The sequence below is a fragment of the Kogia breviceps genome, chromosome 5 (assembly GCF_026419965.1).
Source record: "Kogia breviceps isolate mKogBre1 chromosome 5, mKogBre1 haplotype 1, whole genome shotgun sequence".
NCBI lineage: Eukaryota > Metazoa > Chordata > Mammalia > Artiodactyla > Physeteridae > Kogia > Kogia breviceps.
In genome coordinates this window covers 130,984,028-131,005,317 of record NC_081314.1, presented here as the reverse complement: position 1 = coordinate 131,005,317, position 21,290 = coordinate 130,984,028, and positions in this window count along the sequence as shown.

Genomic DNA, 21,290 nt, shown 5'->3' with positions numbered 1-21,290 from the left:
CGCAGCCGCTCCACGGCATGTGGGATCTTCCCGGACCGGGGCACGAACCCGTGTCCCCTGCATCGGCAGGCGGAGTCTCAACCACTGCGCCACCAGGGAAGCCCTGTTTCCTTTTTTAAAAGCTCATTTATTATCAACTCAGTGGTTGTTTTTTTAAAATTGAAGGATAATTAGCAACTTCATAGGGAATTAAGTAATACGAAAATGACTTTTTAAATGGAATTTTCTTGGGGAAGAGACAGCATTTAACAAACATTTGCCAGGGTCAAACAAAGGATGGACAGGTATCAGTCTATAAGGATAGAGTCATAACAACTAAAACTTGGGGAGAAAGGTACTTCCCAACTCCATCTCCTCCCTACATTTCCCCTCCCTCATTTCACAGTTAAGAATGATGAGAACCAAAGGAGTGATATAATTTACCCAAGGTCACACAGCAAGATAAGAAAAGAGCCAGTCCTGGAATGAATGCTAGTTGTGTCTTTCCTCTGCAAACCCCCAAAGAGTGTAGATCCCTCAGCACTGGCTGGAATGGATTTGCCCTTTTGTATATAACTTGACCCACATTATATCTAATTTTCTCCTGAGACCCCTTGCCTAGGACAGTTACATTTAATGTATGTCCTCAATTCAAGAGCGAGTGGGGGAAGTAAAACTCCACTGGGTTGTGGGAGCTTTGCAGTCTCACTCACCATCTTGGATCTATAGCAATACAGCCCAGATGAGAGGATGCTAAAAAGATTTAGGAAAGATGCAGTGATTCTTTCATTTGGTTGGTGCTCTCCAGAACACTTCTAAAGACGATGATGATATTAATTGTTGCCATGAATTAAGTACTATTTTCTGGCACTGTGCAGAGCACTTTATAGGCATTATTTGATAAACAACTTTGTGAAGAGGTACTATTATCATCTTACAGATGAGAACAAAGGCTTAGCAAAGTTAAGTCCCTGATCCAGGACTAGGCAACTAGGAAATAACTGAGCCAGCTTTAAACCCAGATTTGTCTGACTTCCAAGACCCATGTTCTTAATGACTAAGATATCTGAGAAGATGAACTCCAGGGGAATGCATTTCTCTCTTCTCCCAGGGAGAAGAAAAAGCCGTCCTGAATGTTGTGACTTGTTCTCTGTCATGATAATGTCGTCTTCATTTGTTTGACACGATATTTTGCAGGTCCTTTCATACGTATTTTCTCTTTGGATCTCTGCAACAACCCAGTGAGAGAGCTGGGGAAAGGTATGAGTATGCATTTTTTTTTTTTTTTTTGCGGTATGCGGGCCTCTCACTGTTGTGGCCTCTCCCGTTGCGGAGCACAGGCTCCGGACGCGCAGGGCCAGCGGCCATGGCTCACGGGCTTAGTTGCTCCGCGGCATGTGGGATCTTCCCGGACCAGGGCACGAACCCGTGTCTCCTGCATCGGCAGGCGGATTCTCAACCACTGCGCCACCAGGGAAGCCCCTGATTATGCATTTTTAAACAGCCCAGTCTATAACTGCTGGGTATCAGTAAGTACCTGATCAACTCCAGAGGCTAAACAAACAGAAGATCAAGATCTGTGTGATTTCTGTATGATGAACGTTCAGGGTACTCTGAGTGACCAGCTGGGTATGAGGCGGCCTGGGGATGTGGGGAACACACTATTGGCAGTCTGGCTGGCTATGATAGGGACCTATCTCTCTATACCTGTCTGGTGACTTAGAGACTTACTAACCTGCCCACCTTCACACGGGTAATGAACCCAAACCATCTGTCTCTAAAGACCCTGCTATTCCCCATTCTGTTACTTCAGTTACCTTTCCTGTTCTAATAACTCTGTAGTCTAGATCTCTCTAGCTCAGATCTTTCTCTTGAACTCCAAATCAGTTTTCCCTGTTTTTAGAATATCTAGATGTTCCACTCAAAATCAGTTACAATTGATTTTTAAACATTTAAATGAAAATCAAGTCTAAAATTGAGTTGATTTTATCACTGCTTCACCCCACTTCAATTTTCTCCACTTCTTTACCTTCCTCCTTCTCTCCCATCCTTTCTCTCTTTCATTACCCAACATGAAATAAGCACCTACTATAGGCCAACCACTATGCTGATGGCTTGGGACACAATTATGTGCAGTAACAGACAATATCTCATCTCGTGGATGAGATAGACATCCATCAGGCAAAGCAAGCATGGATACTGGGGGGGGGGGCTAATTAATTAAGGGTTTGAATATTTGGGAAGTCAGGGAAGGCTAGTCTGAGAGAGTGACGCTAAGTCTGAAAGTTGAAGGGAGTAGGAGAAAACAGGTGGGAAGAACAGTCTATGAAAAGGGAACACCAGGTACACAGACCCTGTGACAAGTACACAGAGTGAGAGTTGGCAGGTGGGACTGTGGCACAAAGGTTGAGAGGGAGAGCAATGGAAGCCATGGAGAGCCTGGCTGAAAACCTTCAAGGATTCCAGCAGCTTTTAGAATAAAAGGAGAATATACAGCACCACTTCATTTTCTTTTTCTCATCATGCTACCACAGGGCCTTTGCATATACTGTTCCTCCTTTGCACATGGATCTTCATCTTTGTTCTTTCTTTAGTATTATCTGGCATGTATTGAATATTTGCTATATATATATTAGGCACTATGCTAAATTCTTTTCATATTACCTACTTTAATCCTCATAATCATATAAATGAGAAAATCTATTATTTCCATTTTACAGGTGAGGTCATTGGGACAGAGAGATTGAGTGACAAGCCCAGAATCACAACAACTTGTTGGGGGTAGAGTAAGGTTTGCAACGGCACTGGGCTTAGTCCAGATTCAATGTGCTGAACTGTTATGTGCACTGCTGTCAGTTCACCTCCATCTCAGCTGGTCACCACCTCTTCATCCTTCTGTCTCTGCTAAACTTCAATTTCCTTAGGAAATTTTCCTGCCCTTCCTGACTAGATCAAATCTTACTATTGCAAGCTCTTGTTACCCTCTTCCTCTCTGGTATCAAAGCTGGGATTTTAAACTCAATTGGTCACAATCAGTCACCAGTAGTAGACTGTGAACTCCATGAAGACAGGGTCTAATTTTTAATCTCATTATTGTAGTCTCTTTTCCTAAAAAAGTGCTTGTCAGTTATTAAATGCTCAATAGATCTATAGCTACTGGTTGGATATATGGATCCGTATATCTTTGACAAGAGTGTGATTGTACCGTAAGTTTTTTTTTTAACGTAACAACTTAGTTCAGGCTGCTATAACAAAGCACCAGAGTCTGAGTGGTTTATAAACAACAGAAATTTATTTCTCAAGTTCTGAAGGATAGGAAGTTCAAGATCAGGGCGTTGGGACAATCAGGTTCCAGCAAGGGCCCCCTTCCAGGTTGTAGACAGCCAATGTCTTGTTGTGTCCTCACAAGGAGGAAAGAGAGCTCTGGCATCTTCTCATAAGGAGACTTATCCCATTCATGAGGGCTCCACCCTCATGACCTAATCACCTCCCAAAGGTCCTACTTCCAAATACCGTCACATTAGGATTAGGGTCTCAACATATGATTTTTGAGGGAACACAAACATTCAGTCCATAACATCTAACAATGTCTTTTTAAAGTCAGTAGTACTGCTTTTAAGCTTCAGTATCTCTACATGCCAATCTCATTGCTAAGTGCTCTGTGTTCATGATCTCCTTTGATTCTACATATGAAGGAACTGAGGGTCTGAATGAGGTCCAATAAATTGCCCCAGGACACCCAGTTGGTCAATGGTACAACAAGACATGGTTCCAGGTCTGTCTATATCTAAAGCCTTTACTCTGTAGCACTGCCATGTTACCTCCACCCTTATAACCATTTTTCCAAGTCAGCCAATCTACTGCGATATCAGTGCTGATGGCACCATTGTATTCACTCTAGGGATATAATAACTGTTTACAGATCCATATTTATTTACTTTTAGGTTGTTTTGATTTTTTAACATCATAAAGAAAGCTGTGATGCACATTCTTGTATGTTTGTACTCTTGTGTGATTATTTCCTCAGGATAGTTGGTGGTAAAAAGTCAGAAGTTTTGATTCATATGGCCAAATTGGCAGCAGTAGAATTTGCGTTTTTAGTAGTGGATTCTATTACCTGCCTATTTGCCAAGAGGGTATGTTTTGCCATTGGCCAACAAAGAAAAACATGACATAAAAATATTCTTTGCATTTTCATTAATTTATCCTGGAGTACAGAAAAAAAGATAAAATCCACTGCAGCCCTTTTTCTTTGGACCTAGTTCTCAAGGCATTTTTTTTTTTTTTTTTTTTTTTTGCGGTACGCGGGCCTCTCACTGTTGTGGCCTCTCCCGTTGCGGAGCACAGGCTCCGGACGCGCAGGCTCAGCAGCCATGGGTCACAGCCCCAGCCGCTCCGCGGCATGTGGGATCTTCCCGGACCGGGGCACGAACCTGTGTCCCCTGCATCGGCAGGCAGACTCGCAACCTCTGCGCCACCAGGGAAGCCCTCAAGGCATATTTTTGAAGTACAGAATTTAGTATGTACTCCAACTTAAGACAGATAAATAGGAGTATACTTGTAGCAAAAACAGGATGCTTTTGATTTGTTTAGCGTTTACTATGTATCCTGAACACATTTTTCTCTAATGTATCTGTATAAACCTTTAATGTTTTTGCGTAATCAAATTCTTAATGCTGATGAAATTCTATACCTAAAATAACTTTTCTTACCAGCATCTCAACTGCATTTTTCTTCTTTAAGACCTTTGGGAAGGGGTTAGAGAACATGAATAAACTTGCTACAGAAAAAATTAGATGGCTAGACAAGAAACAGAATGACGCCTTTTTACTCCCAAAGATTTAGGAACCTGCTGTGTTCTTGGATCTGTCCCCTTTAAAGCAGGTGGATAGTTTTAATCTTTCTGGAATGCTCTTTTTGACCCCGATGAAAAGTAGCTGACTGTTAGGGCAGCAGAAGGTTACCCTTTGGTTTCACGACTGATGTAACGCTCTAAGTGACAACATTCTGTCTACCAAACAAGCCGAGATTTGTGTTTCTCTGGAGAGGTCAAGAAAGGGCACGTTTCCTCCTATGATAAGCTTTCAAACCCTCTTGCTTTTCACTGAATTTTAAGGTTTGCCTTGTGCCTTATAGACGTAAGTGCTCCTAGGAATTGGAAGAGTTTTCAAAAATATTTTTTTCTTGGAAGTGTGATATTCTAACAAAGGCCAGGCTGTTGATTCCCTGAAGTGCTAGGAATCCTCACAGGGACAGAAGTTCAAATGTTTGTCTGCTGGCTTGGAGCCAGTGAACACAATGGCAGGGAACTTTGGTGGAGACCTTGAAAATGCTTGATGGGGTGGATGCAGTTTAAGAAGCAGGATATGGGGGTTAGAGCCTATGGCGGAAATGGCCATCCTTGTCGTTCCTCCCTAGGATAGGGCCTACACATCCTGGAGCACTGTAAAGCAAAAGTGGAGATATATTGGCCATTCCAGAAACTACATCTTTTTCCCTAGAGACACTTTTATTTTTAAATTTTTCTTAAATTTACCTATTAATTTATTTACCTCTGGCTGCATTGGGTCTCTGTTGCTGCGTGTGGGCTTTCCCCAGTTCCGGTGAGTGGGGGCCACTCTTCGTTGCTGTGCACGGGCTTCTCACTGCGGTGGCCTCCCCTGCTGTGGAGCGTGGGTTCTAGGCACATGGACTTCAGTAGTTGTGGCACGCGGGCTCAGCAGTTGTGGCTCTCATGCTCAGTTGTTGTGGCACCCGGGCTTAGCTGCTCCACAGCATGTGGGATCCTCCCGGACCAGGGCTCGAACCCGCATCCCCCGCATTGGCAGGCAGACTCTCAACCACTGTGCCACCAAGGAAGCCCTAGAGACACTTTTAGATAAGCCATCTAAAACCTCTGGAACTTTGGTTCCTCATATTTAGAAAATGGAACTGAGGTATGTGAGTTTAAAGGCATTTTCAACTATAAAACTAGGCTACTGTTCAAATTCAGAAACAGAGAATAAGCAAGTCTTCTAGTAACAGTACCATATTTTATTGCTGCTGGAAAGTTGTCAGTATGATAAGCAACCTCTACTCAACTACTACAGATTTTTTCTTTTCCCTTCTGCCCCAACTACTGAAAACACACACACACACACACACACACACACACACACACACACACACACACACACACACACACACACATGGTCTCTCTCTCTCTCTCACAAACTGTTTAAAGCATATTTAATTTTATCCTAGTAAGTCAAGAATCTTAGAACAGGACTTCCCTGGTGGTGCAGTGGTTAAGAATCCGCCTGCCAATGCAAGGGACACGGGTTCTATCCCTGGTCCAGGAAGATCCCACATGCTGCGGAGCAACTAAGTCCGTGCACCACAGCTACTGAGCCTGCGTTCTGGAGCCCGCGAGCCACAACTACTGAGCCCCCGTGCTACAACTACTGAAGCCCATGAACCTAGAGCCCGTGCTCCACAACAAGAGAAGCCACCGCAATGAGAAACCCGCGCACCGCAACGAAGAGTAGCCCCTGCTCGCCGCAACTAGAGAAAGCCCACACGCAGCAACGAAGACCCAACGCAGCCAAAAATAAATAAATTTATTTTAAAAAAAAAGAATCTTAGAACAGAAAGGGATATAGGGAGATAGAAGAATGAGATGCCTTGATTGTGGTATCTGAGCTGGGGTTTATAAGACTGTTTCTTTTCTTCTCTCTTCTGCTCTTCCTCTTATCATCACTTTTCTCTTTTCTATACTCCCTTCACTTCTTTCTGCATTCAAAACCTCCAACATGCTGACTGAGATTCTTAATTTTAAAAAAGCTACTGGTATTTAGCCAGATCTTTCCACTGCATTTTTCAATGAGGAGCGCTTAGGCTTTTGGCGTAAGTTGACCACAGTCTTTGTCAATAGTTTAGAATTAAAGAGATTTTTGCTTTCTGATGTCAGGGCCTTTCTGGAAACACCAAAAAATAAAGTCTCAGCTGGTACTTGGACCAATTCTAACAGGTCCAAGTTTTTCCCTCCTCCCCTGCTAGTAACGGAAAGAGTGATGGGAATAATAATGAAAGCTTTGTGGTACTGCAAATCTCTCCAGTTTTAACCTCAAAAGTTTTAGTCAAGTGTAACTTGCTTTTATGTAAGAAAATGTCATTATTATTAAAAATATACACACTGAAAAATTAGAAGTGAAATGTCATAACATCTGTAATTTATATTAAAATGGTCAATAATATTACAATAGCTTTGTACAGGGACAGATGGTTACTAGACTTACTGTGGTGATCATTTCATAATGTGTGCAAATGTCAAATTGCTGTATAGTACACCTGAAGTAACATAATATTGTACATCAACTCCACTTCAATTTTAAAAATGAATAAAAGAAAATATTTCATAAAAACATGGAAGAAGCAAAATGTGGCAAATTGTTAATCTAGACAGTGGGTATATGGCATTTGTTATACTATTTTTTCTTCTTTTCTGTACAGCTGAAATGTTTTATACGTATTTCACACACATTTCAAAATTTCATACACATAACAAAAAGTGAATGAAAAATTAACCTCATCTTCATAAATAAGAAACCAAAGACTTAATTTGGTATCCTCTCCTCCTATGCAAACTTGCTGGATCTTCAAAATTTCTCTGCTGTGTTACTGGCTCCACTTATTCAGTTGATCCAAGAGAAGTAATCACTATCAAAACAAGTTTAATTTTTCGAGACCTTGACTGCAAGTTGGAAGGCCAATTCACTGGGGGAGAGAAACAGAAACTTCTCTTCACTGTTTTTATCTTGATCTCTCCAACTGATTCTAGCACTCCTGCTGTTCTTTGGGGGAGAAGAACAAAGGAAAGAAAGGGGAGGCAAGGGAGCCTGATGACACCTCACCAGGATTTTCACTTGCCTAGGGGAAGTAAATAAAATAAACTTTTCTGAAGAAAAACAAAACACTCCCAACCTAATTAAGCTTAAAAGCTTTTGTACATCAAAGAAAGCCATAAACAAAATGAAAAGACAACCTAGAGAATGGGAGAAAATTTTTGCAAATGATGCAACTGACAAGGGATTAATTTCTAAAATATACAAACAACTGTACAACTCAATAACAAACAAACGAACAAAAAAACACCGAATGACCCAATCAAAAAATGGGCAGGGGCTTCCCTGGTGGCACAGTGGTTGAGAATCCGCCTGCCGATGCAGGGGACACGGGTTCGTGCCCCGGTCCGGGAAGATCCCACATGCCGCGGAGCAACTAAGCCCGTGAGCCATGGCCTCTGAGCCTGTGCGTCCGGAGCCTGTGCTCCGCAACGGGAGAGGCCACAACAGTGAGAGGTCCGTGTACCACAAAAACCAAAAAAAAAAAAAAAAAAAAAAAAAGGGCAGAAGACCTAAACAGTCATTTCTCCAGACGAGATTGGGCATATTCAGGATGGTATGGCCATAGACAGACATTTCTCCAAAGAAGACATGGCCAACAGGCACATGAAAATATGGTCAACATCATTAATTATTAGAGAAATGGAAATCAAAACTACAATGAGGTATCACCTCACACCAGTAAGAATGGCCATCATCAATCAAAAAGTCTACAAATAACAAATGCTGGAGAGGTTGTGGAGAAAAGGGAACCCTCCTACACTGTAGGTGGAAATGTAAATTGGTACAGTCATTGTGGAGAACAGTATGGAGGTTTCTTAAAAAACTGAAAATAGAGCTACCATATGATCCAGCAATCCCACTCCCAGGCACATATCTGGAGAAAACTATGGTTTGAAAGGATACATGCACCCCATTGTTCATTGCAGCACTATTTATAATAGCCAGGACACGGAAGCAACCTAAATATTCATCAACAGGAGAAGATGTGGTATGTGTGCATACACACACACACACACACACACACACACACACACACACACACACACAATGGAATATTACTGAGCCATAAAAAGGAATGAAATAATGCCATTTTCAGCAACATGGATGGACCTGGAGATTATCATACTAAATAAAGTAAGTAAGGCAGAGAAAGACAAATATCATACAATTTCACTTATATGCGGAAACTAAAAAATGATAGAAATGAACTTGTTTACAAAACAGAAATAGATTGACAGATATACAAAACAAACTTATGGTTACCAATGGGAAGAGCGGAGGTGGTGGTGGGAGGTTGGGGAGAGAGATAAATTAGGAGTTTGGGATTAACATACACACACTACTATATATAAAATAGGTAAACAACAAGGACCTACTGTATAGCACAGGGAACTATACTCAATATCTTGTAGTAACCTATAATGGAAAAAAAATCTAAAAAAGAATATATATATGTATAACTGAATCACTTTGCTGTACACTTGAAACTAACACAACATTGTAAATTAACTCTACTTCAATAAAAAAAAATAAATAAAATTATTTAAAAAAACAAACAAGCATCCCAAATGGCTCTGTGACAGGTCTTTCCCTATTATGCCTTGGCACATTTGTCAAAAATCAACTGATCATAAACATAAGAGTTTATTTCTGGACATTCAGTTTACTCTGTCATTCTATGTCTATCTTTATGCCAGCACCACATTGTATTGATTCATGTAGTTTTGTACTGAGTTCAGAAGTCATGAGGTATGAGTCTTCCAACTTTGTTCTTCTTTTTTGAGATTATTTTTTAATTCTGTATGAATTTTAGAGTCAGCTTGTCAGTTTCTTCAAAGCCAGCTAGGATTTTGATGGGGATTATATTGAAACTGTGAATCAATTTGAGGGGTGTCACTATCTTAGCAATATTAAGTCCATGAACATGGGATGTCTTTCCATTTATTTAGGTCTTTAATTATTTTCAGCAATCTTTTGTGGTATTCAGTGTACAAGTCTTGCACTTCTTTGCTAAATTTATACCTAAGTAATTTGTTCTTTTTGATGATATTGTAAGTGGAATTATTTTCTTCATTCTATTTTCAGAAGTTTCATTGCTAGTCTATAGAAATAGAATTGATTTTGGGGGGCTTCCCTGGTGGCGCAGTGGTTGAGAATCCGCCTGCGGATGCAGGGGATACGGGTTCGTGCCCCGGTCTGGGAAGATCCCACATGCCGTGGAGCGGCTGGGCCTGTGAGCCATGGCCACTGAGCCTGTGCATCCGGAGCCTGTGCTCCGCAAAGGGAGAGGCCACAATAGTGAGAGGCCCACGTACCACCAAAAAAAAAAAAAAAAAGAATTGATTTTTGTATATTGATCTTGTATCCTGCAATTTTCTTGTACTCTTTTATTCTAATAATTTTTTGGTGGATTCCTTAGGATTTTTTATATACAAGATCATGTCATCTACAAATAGAGATAGTATTACTTCCTCCTTTCCCATCTAGATGTTTTTACTTATTTTCTTTCCTAATTGTCCGGATGTAACCTCCAGTACAATGTTAAATAGAAGTGGAAAGAGTAGATATCCTTTTCTTTCTTGTTCCTGATTTAAGGGAAAGTATTTAGTTTTTCACGGTTGTATATAATGTTAGCTGTGGGTAGTTGAGGAAGGTCCTTTCTAGTTCTATTAGATTGGCCAAAAAGTTCATTCAGGTTGTTCTGTAACATCTTATGGAAAAACCCAAACGAACTTTTTGTCCAACCAATAGTTGAATGTTTTTAATTAGGAAAGGGTGTTGTAGATCAGTGGAACAGGATAGAAAGTCCAGAAATAAAACCATGTACTCATGGTCAATCAATCTATGACACAGGAGGCAAGAATACACAATGGAGAAAAGACAGTCTCTTTAATAAGTAGTGCTGGGAAGACTGGATAGCTATATGTAAAACAATGAAATTAGAACATTCTCTAGCACCATATACAAAAAATAAACTCAAAATGGATTAAAGACCTAAATGTAAGGCTGGAAACTATAAAATTCCTAGAGGAAAACATAGGCAGAACAGTCTTTGACATAAATCACAGCAATATTTTTTTGGATATGTCTTCTAGAGTAATGGAAACAAAAGCAAAAATAAACAAATGGGACCTTATTAAACTTAAAAACTTTTGTACAGCAAAGGAAACCATAAGCAAAATGAAAAGACAACCTACAGAGTGGGAGAAACTATTTGCAAATGATGCAACCCACAAGGAATTAATTTCCAAAATCTACAAACAGCTCATACAGTTCAATATCAAAAAAACAAACAACCCAATCAAAAAATGAGCAGAAGACCTAAACAGACATTTCTCCAAAGAAGACATACAGAGGGCCAACAGGCACATGAAAAGATGTTCTACATCGCTAATTATTAGAAAAATGCAAATCAGAACTACAATGAGGTATCACCTCACACCATTCAGAATGGCCATCATCAAAAAGTCTACAAATAATAAATGCTGGAGAGGGTGTGGAGAAAAGGGAACCTTCCTACACTGTTGGTAGGAATGCAAATTGGTGCAGCCACTATGGAGAACAGTATGGAGATTCCTTAAAAAATGGAAATACAGTTACCATATGATCCAGCAAACCTCCTTGGCATATATTCGGAAAAGATGAAAACTCAAATTCAGAAAGATACATGCACCCCAGTGTTCACTGCAGCACTATGTACAATAGCCAAGACAGGGAAGCAACCTAAATGTCCATCGATAGATGGATAGATGAACGGATAAAGATGTGGTATATATGTGGTATACACACACACACACACACACACACACACACACACACACACACACACACAATGGAATATTAATCAGCCATAAAAAAGAATGAAATAATGCCATTTACAGCAATGAGGATGGACCTAGAGCTTGTCATACTAAGTGAGATAAATTAGACAAAGAAAGACAAATATATGGCATCACTTATATGTGGAATCTAAAAAAGTGATACAAATGAGCTTGTTTACAAAAGAGAAATAGAATCACAGACATAGAAAACAAATTTAGTTACCAAAGGGTAAAGGGGGGAGGGATAAATTAGGCGTTTGGGATTAACATATACACACTACTATATATAAAATATATAAACAGCAGGGACTTACTGTATAGCACAGGGAACTATACTCAATATCTTGTAATAGCCTATAATGGAAAAGAATCTGGAAAGGAACATATATATATTATATTATATATATATACAATTTATGTGTGAATCACTTTGCTGTACACTTGAAATTAACACATTTGTAAATCAATAGAAAAAAAAGAAAGGGTGTTGGATTTTTCAAATGTCTTTTCTTTTTTAAAAATTAATTTATTAATTTATTATTTATTTTTGGTTGCATTGGGTCTGTTGCTGCGCACGGGCTTTCTCTAGTTGATGCGAGCGGGGGCTACTCTTCGTTGCGGTGCATGGGCTTCTCATTGCAGTGGCTTCTCTTGTTGCACAGCATGGGCTCTAGGTATGCAGGCTTCAGTAGTTGTGGCTCACGAGCTCAGTAGTTGTGTCCTGCGGGCTCTAGAGTGCAGGCTCAGTAGTTGTGGTGCACAGGCTTAGTTGCTCCGCAGCATGTGGGATCTTCCTGGACCAGGGATTGAACCCATGTCTCCTGCATTGGCAGGCCGATTCTTAACCACTGCGCCACCAGAGAAGTCCTCAAATGTCTTTTCTTCATCTACTGAGATTATCATTTCTTTGTCCTTTATTCTATTTTATAGGTATTATACTGATTGATATTCATGTATTAAACCACCCTGGAATTCCTGGGATAAATCCCATTTGGTCATGGTATATAATATTTGTGTAGATTACTTAATTCAGTTTGCTAGTATTTTGTTGGGAATTTTTTTGCACAGATATTCGTAAGGAATATTGGTCTGTATATTTTTCTTTCTTTTTTTTTTTTTTTTGCGGTACGCGGGCCTCTCACTGTTGCGGCCTCTCCCATTGCGGAGCACAGGCTCCGGACGCGCAGGCCCAGCGGCCATGGCTCACGGGCTTAGTTGCTCCGCGGCATGTGGGATCTTCCCGGACCAGGGCACGAACCCGTGCCTCCTGCATCGGCAGGCGGACTCTCAACCACTGCGCCACCAGGGAAGCCCTATATTTTTCTTTTGATATCTTTCTCTGGTTTTCAGAGTAATTCTGGTCTCATAAAATGAGTTGGAAAGTTTTCCTGTCTCTCCTATCTTTTGGAAGAGTTTGTAAAAAATTAATATTAATTTTCCTTGAAATGTTTAGCTGACTTCACCAGTAAAATCATCTGAACCTGGTCTTTTATTGGTGGGAAGTTTAAAAATTACTAATGTGATCTCTTTTCTTATTATAGGCTTATTTTCTACTTTTTCTTGAGTCAGTTTTGGTAGTTTGTGCCTTTCTAGGAATTTGTCCATTTCCTCTAAGTTATCTAATTTTCTGGTATACAGTTGTTCATAGCTTTCCTTATAATCCATTTTAGTACATTAAGGTTGGTAGTAATGTGCCCTCTTTCATTCCTGATTTTAGTAATTTTCTTTTTCTCTCTTTTTTTCTTGGTCAGTCTAGCTAAATGTGTGTCAGTTTTGTTTATTTTGTCAAAGAACCAACTTTTGGTTTCATTGATTATCTCTATCATTTTTCTGTTCTCTATTTCTGCTTTAATCCTTATTACTTCCTTTTTTTTCCTGCTAGCTTTGGGCTTAGTATGCTCTTCTTATTCTACTTCTTTAAGGTATAAAGTTAGCTATTGATTTGAAATCTTTTTTTAATGTAGGCATTCACAGTTATATTTTTAGGGAAGGAATGTGGACTATTTCTGGCCTGAAGAAGATGTAATAGTTTGACAGAAACCTACCACTAAAACTGAATTATAATTTTACTTGGATGTTTTTGCTTAGCCTCTGATTCCACGGCAGACAATGATCCAAAATGCACAGGTTAAATACATACACCAGTGAGCTTTTGTTTCAGCAGTTACACTTATTGAAAGAGTTCATATAATTTTTAATTTTGAAGGGTGATTTACTGGATGATAATTGTGAAACATTCTCAAACCTGTCGCATGTAGTAATTCTGCAGTCTGAGAAATTGTTACTGGCTTTTGCAAGCATGGCAGAAATTTAATAAACTGTCGCCAAACCATTTGCTTGTTTGAATGCCAGTGTTTCCTTCCCCACATCACATGCAGTGTCCTGCTGCCAACAGTTATCAAAATACTCCCACAGTTGTCACAGAAAGAAATGTTCAGGGAGTTACTATTTCTTTATTCTTATTGTCCCTGTATTTCATTGCTTTTGCCACTTCTACTTGGAGAGTTATTTGAATAACTCGAATAATGTCAGTATAGAGCAGTTAGACACTAAGTAATGGATTGAAAAAATAAGAATATCTGAGACATAGCTGTAGATATATAGAAACAGAGTGCAGCAAGCTCTGGAAGGATGTCTTTCATACTTTACTCTCTATATGTTCCTAATGTTTGGATTTTCATAGAGAGACTATTGCTTGTGTAATGTAAAACAGCAATGAAAAATGTAAAAATAGTTGAGAGGGAGTCTAGAGGAAAACACTAAGAAAAGTCTAATTAGATCAACTCATTCTAATCAACGATATGCAATTATTTGGCACAAGCCTTTATAATAGGATTTAGAGATACAGTCCAGCCCTCTGAACTACACATTGACAGAAGCTGAAATTATTGGCTCTGAGTTTGCGTTTTCTTTGATGACTCCAGCAAATAAATGCCAGACTCGAACAGGCGAATGCCTGGCCAGGTTAAAAAAGCTCTTGCATCTGAAACATGAAAGGTGCAGATTGGAGGGTGTGACCTTGGACCTCAGTTGCAAATTCAAAGATTCGGGGAAAGTGTAGCCTTTTACCACTATGATAATATTCGAAACTATCATCTGGAATAAACGTATCTCTGCTTTTTCTTGTATGTTAATGGCTTTGGTGGACACTTTGGAAGCACTTATCAATATTTCAAATGATATACATTTGACCAAGCAATTCCACTGCTAGGAAGCTCTTCTATAGGAATACTTATACCAGTGTGCAGAGTTTTAGATACATAGATACTCATTGCTGCAAAATATTTCAAATATCCTAAGTGTATCTCAAAGAAAGTATGGTTATGTAAGTTACGGTCCAAGTGGCCCAAGGCCACAGGGCTAAGAAGTAGAGATCTGTGATCTAACTGATGCTTTTACTCCTCACGATACTGTTATTTCCTGAGTTAGTCTGTGGGTGAAGGTGGCTGTGGGTGATCAGGACTCAGCTTGTGTGTTCTTCCCAGGGCAGGTCAAGATTGGATGGTGGGGAGAGGAGAAAGGATAGGCAGATGTCATAGCCAAGTGATAAGGTATAAGACGGGGGGAGTCAAGAGTTTCAAACAACAATAAAGACTGGGAAAAAGGCTATGTATAATTAAGGGAGAGCGATTCTGGAGGAAAGTATTCTGTTTCATCGAAAGAGCATTGCCTTAGTTAATTTTCAGCCCACCACCCCAAGAGCATGAACCCCTCACTCTGAAAAACTCTGTATTTGTAGGTGATCTTTCTCACTCTGAAATAGGGTGGATGGGTGGTGCTGAAGGAGGAGCTTACTTCTGGAGATGCAAGCTTATATCTGTCCCTCTTCAGCAAAGAAAACACATATATTAACAAGTGTTTGAGGGATTAGTGCATCTTTGAAACCCTAAGCAAATGGCAGAATTCTTGCAGTGCCCACAACACTATGCAATGAAGGATTTGGTGTGGCTGCCGCAGGGTGGGATAATCCAGAGCATTCGAAAGAACACATGCCGATTTCAGGAGTCCTGGCATTTTTCACATGCCCTGGTGTTTCCCGTCATCCCAGATGCTACGCTAGCATTCTGTATGACCTTGAGCCAAACACTAGCCTTTCTGTAACTTATTTTCCCTATCAATTAAACGAGTTGGGGGTGAGTTGAGTAAATGATCCTTACTATCTCTTCAACTGTGGTTTAATTTATAGTTTTCAAGACTTACTGAATCATTAGTATTTTAAATAAACATTATCTGGTATCTATTAATACGAGTCAGAAACAAAAAATCGTGTTACTTTCTTAACACAATTTATATACACACATGCACACACATACATGCATATTTTTTAATAATGAAAAAGAAAATATTATGTACAAGAAACTCTATGCCTTGATGATCTGAATCCTTGGTTCTCTCTTTACTATTAGGAAAAGCACTGATAAGATTTTCTTGTGGTATAAAGAAGAAAGGGATGGTTTAAGGAGGAATGGTAGTGGAAGAAGTGGACTATATGTACATCTTTACATTCAACTGCATTTCATTTCTCCAGAAACACACCAACGCATACAGGCACCCAGTCACACCCCCACACACCCTCCGCTGCCACCTCAGCCCATTAGAGAGTGGGTAAGGACGGATGTTGAAGTTTAGCTATGGGTTGCACCTGCTTTTTCTCTCTCGTTGTTTCTTAGGGGGAGCTTGTCCGCCCTCATCTGTCAGGCCAGGTGCAAGCGGAGGGTATTGTGCCCTGATGTGAGATAACTGTTAGAATGTGCATGTGTGCACGTGTGTGCGTGTGTGCGTGTGTGTGTGTTTAACACGTAGGGAATGTAAAATGCATAGCAAGTGCTTCTTTAACTTCTTCAACACAGCTTATTTTTGTGCTTCACACACCTCCAAGTACAGGGAGCGTCATTGACCGAGAGCCCCAGCTGCTGACTCCGAAATCCATGGCCATGTTTGCAGCCACACCCCGCAAAGGCTGCTCCCAGCCAAAGACTGGGCGTGGCCAGGACACTAAAGCAGGTCCACTCCTGCGAGACTGGGACCCCTCTGGTGGTGGGCTTTGGCTCAAGGACACCCCTCAAGGCCTTGAAGACCCTTCTTTAGCCCCCTCTCTACCTTCCTTCCTTCTCTATTTTATGAGGGGTCAGCTTTACCAGGCCCCGCCCCCTTTTCTCTCATAGGTGTTTCACCTAATAAAACCCTTCCTTGATTAACTCTGTCTTGGTGGCTCTTCCTCAGGGGAAACAGATGAACACAAGCTGATTAAAAGTACAGCTTTTCCAGGCAAAGAACCACATGTCTGCTTGGTTGCATTTTGGGTCAAAAAGGGTGGAAAATAAGATGATCTGTTTGGGTTAGCAGACTGAGGCCTCAAGAACTCTCAAGGATACATAAGAAATTAACAACAGTGGTAACCCCTGTCAGGTTTTGGTTAAGAACTTGTGAATGGGGAAAGAAGCTGGGAGGAGATTTTCCACAGTATGATATTTTTTTTGATTTTTCCAAGCGAGTAAATGTATAATAATTTGAAGATGTGAAATCAACTATTAGGATTTAAGAAAACGTGTAAATTTGAGAAATAAGAAAGCATCGGCTTTGGAGGTCGATCTGCATTTAAGTCTCAGCTCACCTCGTGATTGTGGGAGAATAACGGTGTTACTGGCTTCTAGATTTCAGTGTTCTGTTTCTCGAAGGAGACTTTTATAACCTCATTTACCGGCTCCCTGCAGAAGGCAGACACCTCCTGCCGGACTCCACCGGGCTTGGCTGTGGGACTTGCTGGGGTAAGGGGACTCGGAGGCTGAGAACCGGCTGGATCTAAGCAGGAGCTCTGAAGGGTCCTGATGAGTCCTTGCTCTCTTTTCTGTTTGCCACAGAACCGCAAGTCCCAAGCGGGGGCTGCTTTTACAGCGTGGATTCTGGGATAATATTGCGGAGCCCCAGCGGGCCTGTAGCTGCTGCCCCTGACAGGCAGTGTGTGCAAAACCGACTTCTGTGGTTGAAAACTACTGTGGTTATTCCCCCCAACTTTTAATTTGGAAACATTTGAGAATAAAGTTGAAAGAGTGGGCCCATCAGCACTGTCACTTAGCTTCACCAGTTGGTAACATTTTGCCACATTTGCCTCCTTTCTCTTGCTCCCTCTCTATGTTTACTGGACTGTTTGAGAGTTACAGGTGTGAAGATACCGCATCCCTAAATATTTCAACATTATACCCTGAGAACAAAGCCTTTCTCCTATATCAATACAATGATCACACCCAAGAAATATAACATTGATACAATAATATTAATTAGCATACAGTTTTTATTCAAATTTCTTTCATAATAATATCCTTTGTACAGTTTTTTTCTTTCTGATCCATGATCCAAGCAAGGATCATACACAGGTACCAGTTGTATGTTTCTTTAATCTGCTTTCATTTAGAGCAGGTCCCTGACCTTTTTTGGGCCATCTTTCACGAAACTGATGTTTTTGAAGAGTACAGGCCAGTTGCTTTATAGAATGTATCATTTTCTGGATATATCTGATCTTGCTTCCTCACAATTCTTTAGATTCAGGGTTAACATTTACGGTAGGAATACTACGTGGATTATTTGTTTATATCACAACAAAGGAGGCACAAATAATGTCAAACTGTCCCATTTTGGGTGATAACAAGTTTGACCACAATGTTAAGGTGGTATCCTCCATTGAAAAGTTTCCTTTATCCCTTTATGTTTTGTCAGTAATCTGTGGGGTGATATTTGTGAATATCTTGACCCTCAACAAACATTCCCCATTGGTTTTAGTAGCCACAGATGATCCCTCCTTGAATTAAACATTACACTGGTAGTTGCAGAATGGTTGACTTTTTCCCATTCTGTTATTCCTACTCTATGTGTTACCTGGCATTCTTTCGCAAAGAAAACGTCCTCTCCACTCTCTACTCCCATTTATTTTTGAGTATCACTATGGGCTCATGGATTTTTAGCATATATAGCGTTATAATCCTTCTTCATTATTCTTTTTGTAATTCAAACTAAATTTGTACAATGGGAGCCCCCTTTAAGCTGGATCCTGCGTCCTTTTAACATGTCTCTTCCTGTCTTTGAGTATTTTCTTGCCTTCGGGCACAATAAGATGCTCCAAGTTCACCTTCGATATTTACTGTCACAAACCTGATTCTTTTTATTTGGGGGGGAAATCGAGAGAGTTGAGACTAAGATTTGGGGAGAGGGGTGATAAAGAAGGGGGCAAGATAGGAGATTTAGGGTAAGGAAATATTTTGGGGGATTCTTGGCCAAATATCCAACTCAGGTAGGTCTCTCAAGTTTTCCCAACCTGAATTTCCTCTCCTAGAAAATGAAGATTAATATGCTTATTGCGGGGCTTCCCTGGTGGCGCAGTGGTTGAGAATCCGCCTGCCGATGCAGGGGACGCGGGTTCGTGCCCCTGTCCGGGAAGATCCCACATGCCGCGGAGCGGCTGGGCCCGTGAGCCATGGCCGCTGAGCCTGTGCATCCGGAGCCTGCGCTCCGCAATGGGAGAGGCCACAACAGTGAGAGGCCCGCGTACCACAAAAAAAAAAAAAAAAAAAAAAAAAAAATGCTTATTGCGTGAGTAGGTTGTGAGAAAACCTGATGGATTGGCATGTTCAGCATGACTGGCCAGACATTCAGTATTTGTTGGACATTATCATTTCTGACATCCTTCCAGCCAAGTTAATTTCTGTGATACTTGACTTCCAGTCATTGCTTCCTGTGCAATTCATGATTAAACTTGCTTAAATTTATGTTCTGAGGCTTTGTTTAAGTATCACTCTAAAATGTTCCGAAGGCAACTACACGAGGTTAAATGGGGACAGACTCTAAAAGGCTAGCGAAACAAAGATCACCAAGGGATCAAATTTAAGGAGGAAGCAAAAAATACACATTTTTTGCTGATACATACACATCACACATATATATTGATGTATGCATATTTCGTGTTTTGTAATAGTATCTTAATTGAGAGGTGGTCCGGTAAAACGCAGACTGGGTTTAAATCCAAGTTCGGACACTTACTTACATTCCTCATTTAAAAAGTGAAGATAGGGCTTCCCTGGTGGCGCAGTGGTTGAGGGTCCGCCTGCGGATGCGGGGGACGCGGGTTCGTGCCCCGGTCCGGGAGGATCCCACATGCCGCGGAGCGGCTGGGCCCGTGAGCCATGGCCGCTGGGCCTGCGCGTCCGGAGCCTGTGCTCCTCAATGGGAGAGGCCACAACGGTGAGAGGCCCGCGTAACGCAAAAAAAAAAAAAAAAAAAAAAAAAAAAGTGAAGATAATTATACTTTCCCTGTGCAGGTATTGCGAATGTACAATTTGGGCCAAGGTGACAGGTCTAACAAGCACAGATTCTTCTTTTTTTCTTGCAGTTTTACAAATAATGTACAACTCTGTTGAAGGTGTACAGCATAATGATTTGACATATGTATATATTGCAAAAGGATTATACCACAATAAGTTTAGTTAACATCCATCACCTCATAAAGTTACGAAAACAAAATACTTTTTCCTTGTGGTGAGAACTTTTAGAATTTCCTCTTTTAGCAAGTTTCTAATACACCATATAGCATTGTTGATTATAGTCATCACGTTCTACGTTACATCCCCAGTACTTATAACTAAGTTTGTGCCTTATGACCACCGTTCCCTAATTTCCCTGCCGGAGGGAGTCTTACGGTGCCCATCTGTTCCTTAGCCAGTATCGCCACCTGGTGGTGGTGTCTTTCAATTGCAAGTCAAGGAGCAGAGTGGGGAAAGGCCTTGGGCTGAATTTGTCAATTTACACGATTTAAATAAAGCTATAGCAGTAAACAACATTGAATAAGAGCATTTCCATACTAAACCTCTGGGATGCTTACTGCAATAGCAGCAACATCCTAGTCGGACAAAGGAATCAGACACTGCGCTGAATGCAAAGGCATTCAGTTGTTCAACAAATACATGTTGAGCGCCTACTGTGTGCCACGCTGTGTTCTGGGTGCTTGGGATCCGTCAGTGAACAAGAGACAAAAATTCCACCCTTTAACTGGGATCCTTTTAACGTGTTCTCTATATAGTATATAAATTAATCTAGATAATTTGTAAAACGCTCTGCGGATTACAAAGTTCCCTCCAACGTCAACAGGACACGTTTTGAGGTCCATATTACTACGGCTAAATAAATGGAGAAGCCGGGTGCAGACCCACTCCAGCTACCCTAAGAACTCACCCTTGCAAATCCGAGAGTTAAGCCAAGAGCTTGAAGATGCCATCGACGTGGCCGGCCGGGCTGACCACGAAAGTAAGAGTAAACAGAAGTCATCTTTTCTGTTTTTCTCCCCAGAAACATACTTTGAGAGAAGCAAGGGTTTGCAGGCGGGGATCGAACCTGCGGAGGGTGGAGGGTGACGACGCGTGTCGGGCTCTGCTGCTCCAAAGGAGACGCTTGTCCCCGTGCAGAGCCCCCCGGGTGGCAGACCGGCCGCCGTGGGGCCCAGGACCTCCGGGTCATCCTCCGCGCGCCGGGAACAGGCCGGGCTCTGGACTCCAGACCTCCAGCGACTGACTCTCAGAGAGGCGCTAGCGCGCCCCCTGGTGGCGGATGCAGCCTGACA